This window comes from Scyliorhinus torazame, chromosome 1 (assembly GCF_047496885.1).
Source record: "Scyliorhinus torazame isolate Kashiwa2021f chromosome 1, sScyTor2.1, whole genome shotgun sequence".
NCBI classification, from domain to species: domain Eukaryota; kingdom Metazoa; phylum Chordata; class Chondrichthyes; order Carcharhiniformes; family Scyliorhinidae; genus Scyliorhinus; species Scyliorhinus torazame.
This window is the reverse complement of record NC_092707.1, coordinates 385,025,062-385,039,878: the sequence shown is the minus strand read 5'-3', so window position 1 is coordinate 385,039,878 and position 14,817 is coordinate 385,025,062. Positions and strand designations below refer to the sequence as shown.

General features: G+C 50.9%; 1 protein-coding gene across 5 annotated transcripts in view; it reads right to left on the bottom strand.

The window, feature by feature from the left end:
* sdccag8 (SHH signaling and ciliogenesis regulator sdccag8) overlaps window positions 1-14,817 on the bottom strand; it is a 727,678-nt gene that overhangs the window by 697,667 nt on the left and 15,194 nt on the right. The gene's annotated exons all lie outside the window — the stretch shown is intronic.

Here is a 14,817-nt window from a genome sequence, read left to right as displayed (position 1 = left end):
GTTTCGGTGCAACATCGTGGGCCGAAGGGCCTGTACTGCGCTGTATCGTTCTATGTTCTATGTAACACAAAATGTACTTTGCACACTAAATATAAAGAAATAGACATATACTCACAACCAGTTAAACAACACCAGCCTGAATATGGCAAACACAAAATTGATTATCTAACAGGACGTTTGCCATTGATGCCAACATAATAAATTTTAGGTTATTTTTAGTTACAGGACAAGTTAGGATAAAGGTAATACCTGGCTCACAACTAAAATGATCCTACAGTACCTTTCTAGCCATTTGGAAAAGACTCATGCAAAGGCCTGTCACTTTTGTAGCTGTCAGGGTATTATGGTTTTATCAAAAAGCAAAATACTCCGGATGTTAGCAATCTGAAATAAAACAGAAAATGCTGGAAATGCTCAGTAGAACTAGCAGAAATTATGGTGAGAGAAACAGTTAACATTTCATATCAACGACATTTCATCAAAACATTCTGATGAAAAGTCATAAATCTGAAACACTATATTGTGTATCAGGCGAGCATAACCTAATAAATGCGATGTAAACACTTGAGTGACAAGCGGTCTTTGGGCGCGATTCTACGGCCGTGCCCACCTGGAGACCGGTAATTCCCACCAGAGGTCAACGGACCTTTACATGGCCCCCGTCCTGTCCATGGCGATCTTGCAGCTGGCACGGCTGAAGAATCAGCCTTTTATCTTCCATGTCATTCGTCTGCTTTGCCATCAAGCATTTCACTCTGTTCAATCCTTCCACCCCTCATTCAAAACCCTGCTGGGTAACCCTCCTCCAAGTCACATGCTGACTTCTCCATTGAGATATCCTCCCTTTGTTTTGGCATCAAGTGACTTATTAATTTACACCTGAACTCATCTAGCCTGCTCAACTCTGCCATCTCTACCTCATTTAATCCTACTAACAGCTGTATCTTGTATCCTGTCTTTTTGATGCGCTGTACCTCATTTTCCTCTGCCAAACCACCGAATATAAAAGACCTGCTTGTCTCCTTTATCCACTCCCTCAAACCACTATTAAAATAATGACCAGCCGATTGCCACCTAGGGAATTTTTGAAATATTATCCTAACCATCCCAAATTTCATATAACTATATGTGCATATGTTGTTGAAGGTGGCAGTGCAGGTTGAGAAAGGAGATACGATCCTGGACTTTTCAGGTAGAAGCATAGAATACAAAAGCAAGGAATCTCAAGAGTTGTTACAGAATGAGGCCATTTGGCCCATTGTGTCTGCACTGGCTCGGAGTGAGTAACTCACAGATGGCAATTCCCTCACCTTCTCCCTGAAATCCTGCACATTCTTCCTTTTCAAATAGCTGTCTAATTTCCTTTCGAATGCCTTGATTGAACCTCCCCTACACGCCCAGGTCGTGCATTCCAGACCCCAGTCATTTGCTGTGTGTAAAAGATTTTTCTCATGTTGCTTATGCTTCTTTTGTCAATTACTTTAAATCTGTGCCCTCTCATTCTTGATCCTTTCTCAAGCGGGAACAGAGTCTCCCCATCTACTCTGTCCTGATCTCCCACGATTCTGAATACCCGAGTGAACACCAATAAGAAGTATTCATTGAACACCCGACTTCCGGTGGCGGCCATGGTTTGACCGGTTGCACACATGATGGCTCCAGTGTGGAGGTGTTGGTTTTGGAACTTGCTGTCCATTTGATGGGTAATTTTTGGAGACAAAGTGGGAGAAGAGTGGTTGATTCTCCCCCAGTGTGGAATGTGGCCGGGGTGTTAGACCCGGCAAAAGTTGATGAAAGCCCTGGCTCAGGAGTTGGAGGAGCCTCTTGGCACATCAGTATTGAGAAAGATGGCAGAGGGGGATGGGTTATCATCGATGGCCACATTGCCGATAGGGCAGCTCATGAGCTTCATAAAAGAAGAATTTCAACAACAGTATTAGGAAATGCAGAGAGATTGATTGAGGGCGCAGGAGCAATTCTTTGTGGGTTGGTGTATTGAGTGGAGAAGCATCTGGAGGTAGAGGGTGTGTCAATAAAAGAAAAGTGGAGAAGGCGATTTCAGACTAGAGTGACCGAATCGTATCGCTGAAAGCAGAGATGTCGATGCTGGAGGAAATGTGCAAAGTGCTGCGGGCAAGGGTAGACGACCAGGAAAATTGGCCCAGGCAGCAGAATTTGCACATCATAGGTTTGCCGGAAGGAATGGTGGGAACGAGTGCCAGTGCCACCAGCTTTGTGATGAAAATGTTTGAGAAGTTGGTAGATGAGAAAGTGTTTGACAGGGTCCCTGAAGTGGATTGGACCCACCGATCCCTGAGACAGAGGTTGAGAGTAGGGCGCTGCCCCGGGCCATGGTTGTGCGAATGCAGAAATTTCAGGTCAAAGAAAAGATTCTTGATTGAATGCTGTGTGTACAGGGAGGAACGCGATGGGTTGTAGGGGATAGTTGAAGTAAATAGAGTGGGTGGTGGAGGTTGTCATAATATCCACTCATGTATATAATGAGATGTAGACAGGCAGTGATTGACACACAGGATGACCAGTAAGCACACAACACAGTGCAGCCAATCACCAGACAGGACACTACCACTAGAAAGCCAGAGGGCACAAGGTTTCCCGCTCTCTCGGGACCCAGCCACTGAGACAGTCAGAGTCCATGAGCTAGCAAGTGCAAACATCATGTGGTAGCTAGTAAGTCTGGTCTGGCTAGCACAAGGTCTCCAGTCAGTTCAGTCTTGTGTCTACCCACAGCTGAATATGTATATCAGTTCTATCGTTGAACAAAACAGTGTTGGATCTTCTCCAGTGTTAGATATCTATTTCTAGCTTCCCTGCATCGAGTGCAGTCCACATCAAACCTACCTGCCTAACACATCATGGTACCAGAGTGATACTGATCTTGACGGACCTACCTCGAGTGAATCAGCATTGACCAGCAAGCAGGCATCCAGTGAAATGGAAAACATCCAGCCTCCTCCGCAGCTCCACATCTCTGGCAACCTCGGCGCCAATTGGAAAGTCTTCAAGCAAAAGTTCCTCTTGTACATCGAGGCCTCCGACCTCGAAGCAGCATCGGACGCCAGGAAGATTGCGCTATTTCTCTCCACTGCGGGGGACCACGCCATCCACATCTACAACTCCCTTACGTTCGCTGACGGCGAAGACAAAATGAAATTCAAAACAGTCCTGCTGAAGTATGACAGCCACTGCGACATCGAGGTGAATGAGAGCTTTGAACGTTACGTTTTCCAGCAGAGGCTTCAGGGTAAGGATGAACATTTTCAGTCCTTCGTGACCCATCTCCGCATCCTAGCGCAGTCATGTAAATATGACTCAACGGTTGATTCCATGATCCGGGATCAGATCGTTTTCGGGGTCCACTCCGACTCCCTTCAGCAGCAGCTCTTGAAAGTCAAACAGTTGACCCTCTCTGTCGCTATTGAGACGTGCGTTGTCCATGAGCATGCTAAGAATTGTTACTCCCACATCAGGGCGGCATAAACTGCAAAGCTGGCCTCCCACAAGGCGGAACGGGTGCACGCCATTGCACAATGGCCTGAGCATCGAACAGAGTAAACGCACTAGTGATAATTTATCAAAATTCACTAGACTCTGGGGTGGTCCCAGAGGATTGGAAAGTAGCAAACGTGACACCAATGTTTAAAAAAGGAGGTCGGCAGAAAGCGGGTAATTATAGGCCGGTAAGCTTAACTTCGGTTGTAGGGAAAATGCTGGAATCTATCATTAAGGAGGAAATAGCGGGGCACCTGGAGGGAAATTGTCCCATTGGGCAGACGCAGCATGGGTTCACAAAGGGTAGGTCGTGTCTGACTAATTTGGTAGAATCTTTTGAGGACGTTACCAGTGCAGTAGATAATGGGGAGCCAATGGATGTGGTATATCTGGATTTCCAGAAAGCTTTTGACAAGGTGCCACACAAAAGGTTGCTGCATAAACTAAAGATGCATGGCATTGAGGCTAAAGTGGTAGCATGGGTAGAGGATTGGTTAACTAACAGAAAGCAGAGAACGGGGATAAATGGGTGTTTCTCTGGTTGGCAACCTGTAACTAGTGGGGTCCCTCAAGGATCAGTGTTGGGCCCACAGTTGTTCACAATTTACATAGACGATTTGGAGTTGGGGACCAAGTGCAATGTGTCAAAGTTTGCAGACGACATGAAGATGAGTGGTAAAGCAAAAAGTGCAGAGGATACCGGAAGTCTGCAGAAGGATTTGGATAGGTTAGGTGAATGGGCTAGGGTCTGGCAGATGGAATTCAATGTTGCCAAGTGTGAGGCTATCCATTTTGGGAGGAATAACGGCGGAATGGATTATTATTTAAATGGTAGGATGTTAAAACATGCTGCTGTGCAGAGGGACCTGGGTGTGCTGGTGCACGAGTCGCAAAAAGTTGGTGTGCAGGTGCAACAGGTGATTAAGAAGGCTAATCGAGTTTTGTCTTTTGTTGCTAGAGGGATGGAGTTCAAGACTAGGGAGGTCATGCTGCAATTGTATAGGGTGTTGGTGAGGCCGCATCTGGAGTATTGTGTTCAGTTTTGGTCTCCTTACCTGAGAAAGGACATATTGACACTGGAGGGAGTGCAGAGGAGATTCACTAGGTTGATCCCAGAGTTGAGGGGATTAGATTATGACGAGAGGTTGAGTAGACTGGGACTGTACTCATTGGAGTTCAGAAGGATGCGGGGGGATCTTATTGAAACATATAAAATTATGAAGGGAATAGATAGGATAGATGCGGGCAGGTTGTTTCCACTGGTCGGGGAAAGCAGAACTAGGGGGCATAGCCTCAAAATAAGGGGAGGTAGATTTAGGACGGAGTGCAGGAGGAACTTCTTCACCCAAAGGGTTGTGAATCTCTGGAATTCCTTGCCCAGTGAAGCAGTTGAGGCTCCTTCTTTAAACGTTTTTAAGAAAAAGATAGATACCTTTCTAAAGAATAAAGGGATTCGGGGATATGGTGTACGGGCCGGAGAGTGGAGCTGAGTCCACAAAGATCAGCCATGATCTCATTAAATGGCAGAGCAGGCTCAAGGGGCCAGATGGCCTACTCCTGTTCCTAGTTCTTATGTTCTTATGTTCTGCGCGCTTTTCCCGGGTCCCTGCGCATGCGCGCCACGACCGGGTGGATGACGAGCCCGACAACCTGACTGTGCAGGTGCGTACGTCGACCAACCGCACTGCGCATGCGCGACAGCACACGGAACGCGCTGATGTCGGAGTCATGACGTGTCCAAATTGTGGCTCCGCCAATTTAAAGCGGCAATATCCGGCACAAGGACGCCAGTGTCTACAGTGTGGCAAGCTTGGCCACTACACATCCCTTTGCAGAACTGCTCCACCGCTCAGCAGCCAGCGATCCCAGCTGCGGCGCAGAAGTGTCCGCTCAATACAACAAGGCATGCCAGATTCCGATACCGACAGCCCAACAGACCCTGATGCTGAGTGCCTCAAGTCCCCATACCGGGTGGGCATCATAACTACACATGCGCTGCCTTCCACCACAACGGCGAAACACATCTCGATCCTCAGTGTGGATCCCGACGACGAGTGGTGTGCTGTCCTCACAGTTAACAAGGCTCGCATACGATTTAAACTGGACACCGGCGCATCAGCGAACCTCATCTCAAAATCCGACCTCGACACCCTCCGCGCCGCACCAAGCATTCTTCCACCTGCCTGCCAGCTCCTCGACTACAATGGCAATGCCATAGCTGCCAGTGGCTCCTGTCAACCAGGGGTATCAAACAAGGCGATCAAGGCAACACTGCGGTTTGAAATCGTCGGGCCTGACAGAGCGTCCCTGCTCGGTGCTCGAGCCTGCAAGCTCCTGAACCTGGTTCAGCGAGTCCACACCATGTCATCATCACCGGCGATGGCCTCACCTGATGGAAACTTGCAAGCCGACATAGATGACATTATCACGCAGTACCAGTGTATTCGATGGAATGGGCACGCTCCCATACCGATATAAAATCCTGCTCAAGCCGAACGCCACCCCTGTAATTCATGCACCACGCCGGGTGCCGGCACCCCTCAAGGATCGTCTGAAGAAGCAATTACTGGACCTCCAAGACCAGGGCATCATATCGAAGGTCACCAGAGCTAACAGACTGGGTCAGCTCCATGGTCTGCGTAAAGAAGCCGTCAGGGGAGCTTCGCATTTGCATTGACCCTAAGAATCTAAACCGCAACATCATGCGGGAGCATTACCCGATACCAAAACGTGAAGAGTTGAACAGTGAGATGGCTCATGCCAAATTCTTTACTAGGCTGGTCGCCTCCAAGGGTTTTTGGCAAATGCAGCTGGACGCGTCCAGTCGCAAGCTGTGTACGTTCAACACCCAGTTCGGTCGCTACTGCTACAACCAGATGCCTTTTGGGATCATATCTGCCTCCGAAGTATTTCACCGCATTATGGAGCAGATGATGGAGGGCATCGAGGGGGTGCAAGTATACGTTGACGACGTAATTATCTGGTCCACAACCCCACAGGAACACATCGCTCGCCTCAAGAAGGTATTCCAGAGAATTCATGAACATGGTCTCCAGCTCAACAGGGCCAAGTGCTCATTTGGTCAATCGGATGTTGGGTGACCCAATCTCGCAGCAGGGCATGCGGCCAGATGTCGACAAGGTCTCGGTGAGCAACGCTATGAAGACCCCGGAGGACAAGAAGGCAGTCCTCCGCTTCCTCGGGATGGTCAACTTCCTCGGGAAATTCATTCCCAATATGGCATCCCACACCACGGCCCTCCGCCATCTCGTCAAGAAGTCGACGGAATTCCAGTGGCTGCCCACGCATGAAGAGGAATGGCGTGAGCTGAAAGCAAAGCTCACCACAGCCCCGGTTCTAGCGTTCTTCGACCCAACCAAGGAAACCAAGATATTGACTGATGCAAGCCAGGATGGCATTGGGGTGGTGCTCCGTCAGCAAGATGACTCCTCGTCCTGGCCTCCAGTGGCGTATGCCTCCAGGGCCATGACGCCCACTGAGCAACGGTACGCTCAGATTGAGAAGGAGTGTCTGGGCCTCCTGACAGGGATGGTCAAGTTTCACGACTACGCTTACGGCCTGCCAAACTTCACGGTAGAAATGGACCACAGGCCTCTAATCCATATAATCCAGAAGGATTTAAATGACATGACACCTCGGTTACAGCAAATTCTTCTTAAGCTACGCCGCTACGACTTCGAACGTGACTACACGCCAGGCAAAGAGCTGATCGTTGCAGATGCCCTATCCAGGTCCATTACCACACTGTGTGAACAAAGTGACTTAATCTGCCACATAAAAGCGCAAGTGCAGTTGTGTGCCACCAACCTTCCGGCCTCTGACGAATGGGTGGTCCAAATTCGTGAGGAGACGGCCAAGTATCCTCTGCTGCAGCGTGTGATGCAGCACCTTACCAATGGCCGGCAGAAGGGACAATGTCCCCAGTTCTATAACGTAAAAGACGATCTGACGATGGTAGAGGGAATCCTTCTGAAACTTGGCAGGATCGTAATTCCTCAGAGCACGCGGACCATGGTGCTGGGCCAATTCCATGAGGGTCACCTTGGGGTCGAGAACTGCCGACGCAGAGCTCGGGAGGCGGTCTATTGGCCGGGCATCAGCCAGGATATTGCTGACACAGTCCTCAACTGCCCTACCTGTCAGAAGTTTCAACCAGCACAACCCAAGGAAACGCTGAAGCAGCACGAGATCGTGACCTCTCTGTGGTCCAAAGTAAGTGTAGACCTTTTCCACGTCAAGGGGCGTGACTACGTACTCTTGGTCGACTACTTCACCAGTTACCCAGAAGTGGTGAAACTGTCCGACCTCACGTTGAAGGCGGTAATCAAAGCCTGCAAAGAAACGTTCACCAGGCATGGGATTCCGCTCACGGTAATGAGCGACAACGGTCCTTGCTTTTACAGCCAGGAATGGTCTGATTTTGCACAGTCCTACAACTTCCGTCACGTAACCTCCAGTCCCCACTACCCGCAGTCAAACGGGAAGGCCGAGAAATGGGTCCATATTGTAAAGTGGTTGCTGTGCAAAGCTGCAGACTCAGGCTCCGACTTCAACCTGGCCATGCTGGCATACAGGGCAACCCCACTGTCCACTGGGTTGTCTCCAGCGCAGCTGCGCATGAATCGCACTCTGAGGACCACAGTTCCAACCATCCATGTTCCAGACCTTGACCACCTCACTGTCTTACAGAAAATGCAGCAGTCACGGGCCCAACAGAAGGCCACATACGATGCTCATGCCACGGATCTATCCGAGCTGGCCCCAACTGATCATGTTCGTGTCCAGTTGCCTGAGGGCGGCTGGTCAGCCACAGCTGTTGTGGTCAAACAAGTGGCCCCAAGATCGTTCCTTGTCCGCATGGCTGATGGCTCCCTGCTATGGCGCAACAGATGGCACTGCGAAGAGTTGCACGCCTGCTACCTGACCAAAGTGCCCCGCCGCCTACGATGCTTCCTCCGGACGTACCCTGCCACGAGGCCATGGATCTACCAGCAATCCTGCCGGACCATGCGACCACCGCGATGGCAGCGATCCCGCCTTTCCACGTGCAGGCGGCTCTGGATCCACCTCTGCGGCGATCGACAAGAATTCGTCGCCCACCACAAAGACTGAATCTGTAGACTGAACTTTTGTACATTTTGTGACTTCATCGATTTAACCTCTGTAAATATTGTTTCGTTTGCCATGTATCTACACTATCGACACCTTCCTATGTATATACATTCATTTAGACACCTTTTGTATACAGTCAGGCATATATATATATATATATATATTACACACACACACCTTAGTATTTATTTATCTAATAAAAAAGGGTGGCGATGTCATAATATCCACTCATGTATATAATGAGATGTAGACAGGCAGTGATTGACACACAGGATGACCAGTAAGCACACAACACAGTGCAGCCAATCACCAGACAGGACACTACCACTAGAAAGCCAGAGGGCACAAGGTTTCCCGCTCTCTCGGGACCCAGCCACTGAGACAGTCAGAGTCCATGAGCTAGCAAGTGCAAACATCATGTGGTAGCTAGTAAGTCTGGTCAGGCTACTACAAGGTCTCCAGTCAGTTTAGTCTTGTGTCGACCCACAGCTGAATATGTATATCAGTTCTATCGTTGAATAAAACAGTGTTGGATCTTCTCCAGTGTTAGACATCTGCTTCTAGCTTCCCTGCATCGAGTGCAGTCCACATCGAACCTACCTGCCTAACACATCAGAGGTGAGGTCCTTCGTTTGGGCCCCCAGGTAGGAACCGCCATGCTCGCGAGATATGCTAGTAAACGGAAGCAGTGTGGAGGTTGGGGCTGTATGGGTACCCAGAGTAGGTGGGGGGTGGGGGTAAGGTGACACAGTTGTTTTTCCAAGTTAGACTCGAGAAGATGGAGGGGTTGGCGATTTTGAGTGGGCTCACGTTTGTTGGGGAATGGATAGTTGGGTTGATCGTAGATTAGGGGGTGATGGCAGACCTCCATAAAGGGGAAGGTCGAAAGCCCCCCAGTCAAGGGGGGCTGCAATCCAGTTTACTTAAAAGGTGACATTAGTAGTGTTGAGGGAGGTGAGAGACCCAGGGGGTAGGTTTGTGATGATGAGGATGGTGCTGGCGGGGATGCCGGTAATTTTGGTCAATTTGTCCACACCCAATTGGGACGACGTGGATTTTATTAAGAAACTGTTGGCGTCCATTTGGATTTCCATAAGTTAATTATGGGGGGTGAGTTTAATTTGACCCTAGGGTGGGCCAGTCGAGACCTAAATCTATGGTTGGGACAGGGATGGCCTATGGGTGTTCATGGAGCAGATGGGAGGGTTTGATCCGTGGAGATTTAGGCACCCGGGACAGAGACACGTGGGAGAGAGGGAATATTCCTTCTTCTCCCAGGTTCATCGGGTATACTCCTGAATAGACTTCTTTGTGGTGGGGAAGGAGGTGTTGGCGGGTGTGGTGGGAGGGAGTATGCAGCATAATTAATTCAGACCATGCGCCGCACAATGTAGATGTGAGACCTGAGACGGGGCGGGCACAGAGACCGCGGTGGAGGTTTGATTCGGGTTAATAGCGGGTAAAGAATTTTGTGATTAGGTGCAATGGGCCATAAAGAATGACGTGGAATTTAATCAAAATGGAGGTCTCTGCGGCCACGTTCTGGGAGACATGAAGGTGGTGGTCCAAGGGGAGGTGATTTATTTTAAGGCTCATAGGGATCAGGCTGAGAGAGAGGAGAGGCGGAGGTTGCTGGAGGGTATTGTGGGGGTAGGCCGCAGATATTCGGCATCGCCGTCTAGGGAGCTTTGGGCGGAGAGGAAGGAACTGCAAGGGCAGTTCAACCGATAGACAACAGGAAAGGTGGTGGGTCAGAGTACAAGTATGGTGATCAGGCTCGTCATCTGCTGGCACATCAGTTGGGCTAACAGGTGGCGGCATAGAAAATTGTGCAGGTAAATATTGGAGGAGTCATTGGGGTTGCAGGCGATAGTGGAGGGGGTGGGGCAATTCAGTGGGGGAAGGCGCTGGGGCCGGATCGCTTCCCAGTCAAATTTCAAAAACAGTCCTTGGGGGAAATGGCCCAACACCTCATGAGTATGTTCAATAAAGCATTGGAGATGGGGGAAATTGCTGGGTACGTTGGCACAGGCCCCTATTTCTTTGATTCCAAAGAAAGATAAGGATCCACTATAGTGTGAGTCACATAGGCCCATTTTGTTGCTAAATACGGAGGTGAAGATACAAGCTAAGTTGCTGGCAAGGTAATTGGAGGGGTGTGTGCCAGAGGTGGTATCAGAAGATCAGACGGCGTTCGTGAAGGGACAGCAGCTGTCTAGTAACATTAGGCTTAAACCTGGTCAGGTATTAGGGTGCCGGAGGTGATAGTGTCAATGGATGAGGAGAAAGCCTTCGATCGAGTTGAATGGCGATATTTTTTTATTTAGATTACCCAATTATTTTTCCATTTAAGGAGCAATTTAGTGTGGCCAATCCACCTACTCTGCACATTTTTGGGTTGTGGGGGCGAAACCCACGCAGACACGGGGAGAATGTGCAAACTCCACACAGAGAGTGACCCAGAGCCGGGATCGAACCTGGGACCTCAGTGCCGTGAGGCATCTATGCTAACCACTAGGCCACCGTGCTGTCTTGAGTGGTGATATTTGTTTGAGACCCTGAGGATGCACTGCAGCAACTTGCCAAATCTCCTTCAAGAGCACCTTCCAAACCCACAACTTCTACTGCCTAGAGGACTATAGATGCATGGTAATGCCACCATCTGGAAGTTCCCCTCCAAGGCACAAACCTCCTAACTTGGAATTATATTGATGTTATATTGTTGTTGGGCCAGAAATCTGGAACTCCCTTCCTAATAGCATACTGTACACCACATGTTCTGCAGTAGATCAAGAACGCGACTCACTGCCACCTTCTAAAAGGCAATTGGGGAGGAGCAACAAATGCTGACCTTGTCAGTGAAGCTCACATCCCTTGAATGCAATTAAATAAAAGGGAAAGTAAAACATTTAAAATTGCAACACAAATATCTGATTTAAACATTCCAGCAATAGACTCTTGGGAACCAAACACATGGGAGGCATAATTGCTGCTGCTAGGCACTGTTGCATGTCGTAACTACAACCCGCCCCAAAAAGGTAAACAATAATTTCAAAATAGAACAAACCTTCAAGTTCAAAGCTAAAACTCGAGTTCAAACAAGAGAAACAAATTCTGTAACAAGTGAAGAGGGCACTCAGTGGACAAGTGCACCAAATACCTGGGAACCCCACCACCTGGAAGTTCCCCTCCAAGTCACTCACCATCCTGACTTGGAAATATATCGCCATTCCTTCACCGTCACTGGGTAACATCCTGGAACTCCCTCCCTAACAGCACAGTGAGTGTACCTACACCTCAAGGACTGCAACTGTTCAAGAAGGCAACTCGCCACCACTTTCTAAAGGGTAACTAGGGATGGGCAATAAATGCTGGCCTAACCAGCGACGCCCACATCCGGTAAAGAAGAATTAAAAAAGAACCTCTACCATGTGTTAACTTAATGTTATTATAACCCACTTCGAGGTGCAGGTGGTGTGGGACGGGGGGGGGGGGGGGGGGGGGGTCAGGGGAGATCCTGATTAAGGGGAACCATAGATTTGAGCCAGGGAAGCTGGACAGGAGGTTAATGGCAGGGGGAATGGGGTAGTGTCGGTGATCTACGGGAGGATTTTGGGAAAGGTTTCGGAAGACCGTTTGTGGTACGAGGTGCTCCGGGGGGTGAACGTCTCAATCTCGTTTGCAAGGTTGGGGCTGATACAGCTGAAGGTTGTGTATAGGGCTCACCTCACGAGGCCGAGGGTGAGCCGAATCTTTGAGGGAGTGGAGAACATATGTTTTGCTCCTGTCCGAAGTTGGTGAAGTATTGGAGGGAGTTTTTCAATGTCATCTCAGGGGTCGTGCACGTGATCTTGGAACCAGGGGCCCTAGAAGCCATTTTCAAGATGTCGGACCAGCCAGGGTTGCAGGTGGGTGCGGGAACAGATGTTTTAGCCTTCGGCTTGCTGATTGCCCGGAGATGGGTCCTGTCGGGGTGGAGGTCAGCTTCTCTGCCCTGTGCCTCGGCACGGCAGGAAGATCTACTGGAATTTCTGACTCTTGAGAAGGTGAAGTTTTGGGACTGTTTTGGTTGGGTTGGTCGGGGGGGGCTCTTGGAGGGGGGTAGGTAAACGGAACAGGGGTGGTGGCCGGCGGTGAGATGGGGCCTCACGGGGGAGTGGGAGGCCCGCGTCGGGGGTGAGGGGACTGGGCCTGTAAAAGGAGCTGCGTCAGAGGTGGCGGGGCCGGGTAGGTGGAAAGCGCGGGCTTTTTCCCGCGCTGAAGACTGGAGGGGACGGGAAAGCGAGGGTTGGAAGGGGGTGGGGGAGAGCCTATTGATGGGGAACGGGAGAGGAGGGTGTGTCACACAATGGGAGGAGACGAAGGAGAGGCGGGAGTGGCCGGGGTCAGCAGGAGTCAGCTGACTTGCGGAAGTGCAATGGGGTGAGTAAATCAGCTAGGATGGGTCCTAGCCTGGGGGGGGGGGGGTTGAGTTGCTGCTGCTATGGTCAAGGGGGAGCTGGAGCGAGTGGGGGAGGGGTGGTCAAGACGGGGGTATGCCGCCGTGGGGAACGGGCCGGGTGTGGGGTGCGGGCACGTGGCTGGCGGAGGAGGGGTTATGGCTGGTTGGCGGGTGAGGGGGGCGGGTAGCCCCCTGATCCGGCTGATAACCTGGAATGTAAAGAGACTGAATGGGCCGGTTAAGCGGGCCCGCGTGTTCGTGCACCTGAAGGGGCTGAAGGCAGATGTGGTTATGCTCCAGGAGACACACCTGAAGGTGGCAGACCAGGTAAGATTGAGGAAAGGGTGGGTAGGTCAGGTGTTTCACTCGGGGCTGGATGCCAAAAATCGAGGGGTAGCGATCTTGGTGGGAAAGAAGGTGTCATTCGAGGCGTTGAGCATCGTGGCAGATAATGGCGGTAGGTACGTAATGGTAAGTGGTAAGTTGCAGGGAGAGAGGATGGTACTGGTCAATGTGTATGCCCCGAATTGGGACGATACGGGTTTTATGCGGCGTATGTTGGGTCGGATCCCAGACTTGGAAGTGGGGGGCCTGATAATGGGGGGAGACTTTAACACAGTGCTGGATCCGGCACTGGATCGCTCCAGGTCTAGGACGGGTAGGAAGCCGGCAGCGGCTAGAGTGCTGAGGGGGTTTATGGACCAGATGGGAGGGGTGGACCCTTGGAGATTTGCAAGGCCGGGGGCTAGGGAATTTTCATTCTTCTCACATGTCCATAAGGCTTATTCCCGAATCAAATTTTTCATTTTGAGTAGGGCGCTGATAGCGAGAGTAGAGGATACTGAGAATTCGGCAATAGCCATTTCGGACCACGCCCCGCATTGGGTTGACTTGGAGATGGGGGAGGAGAGGGACCAGCGCCCGTTGTGGCGCTTGGAGGTGGGGCTATTGGCGGATGAGGAGGTGAGCGAGCGGGTCCGAGGAAGTATAGAGAGGTACTTGGAGACCAACGACAATGGGGAGGTCCGAGTGAGGATGCTATTGGAGGCGCTGAAGGGGTGGTGAGGGGAGAGCTGATCTCCATTAGGGCCCACAAGGAGTGGAGGGAGCGGGGGGTGAGGGAGAGGCTGGTGGGGGAGATGGTGAGGGTAGACAGGAGGTATGCGGAGGTGCCCAAGGAAGGATTGTTGAGGAAGAGGCGCAGCCTCCAGGCCGAATTTGACCTGGCGACCACCAGGAAGGCGGAGGTGCAGTGGAGGAAGGCCCAGGGGGCGATTTACGAGTATGGGGAAAATGCAAGCCGGATGCTGGTGCATCAGCTTCGGAAGCGGGACGCAGCTAGGGAGATCGGGGGAGTTCAGGTCAGGGGAGGGAGTGTGGTGCGGAGTGGGGTTGGCATCAATGGGGTCTTCAGGGACTTTTACAATGAATTGTACCGATCTGAGCCCCCACGGGAGGAGGGAGTGATGGGCCGCTTCCTGGACCAATTGAGGTTTCCAAAGGTGGAAGAGGGACTGGTGGCGGGATTGGGGGCCCCGATTGGGCTGGAGGAGCTGACCAAAGGGATAGGAAGCATGCAGGCGGGGAAGGCACCGGGGCCGGACGGTTTCCCGGTCGAATTGTATAAAAAATACATGGACCTGTTGGGCCCGTTGCTAGTCAGGACCTTCAATGAGGCAAGGGAGGGGGGGGCTTTGCCCCCGACGATGTCCCGGGCACTGATCTCCTTG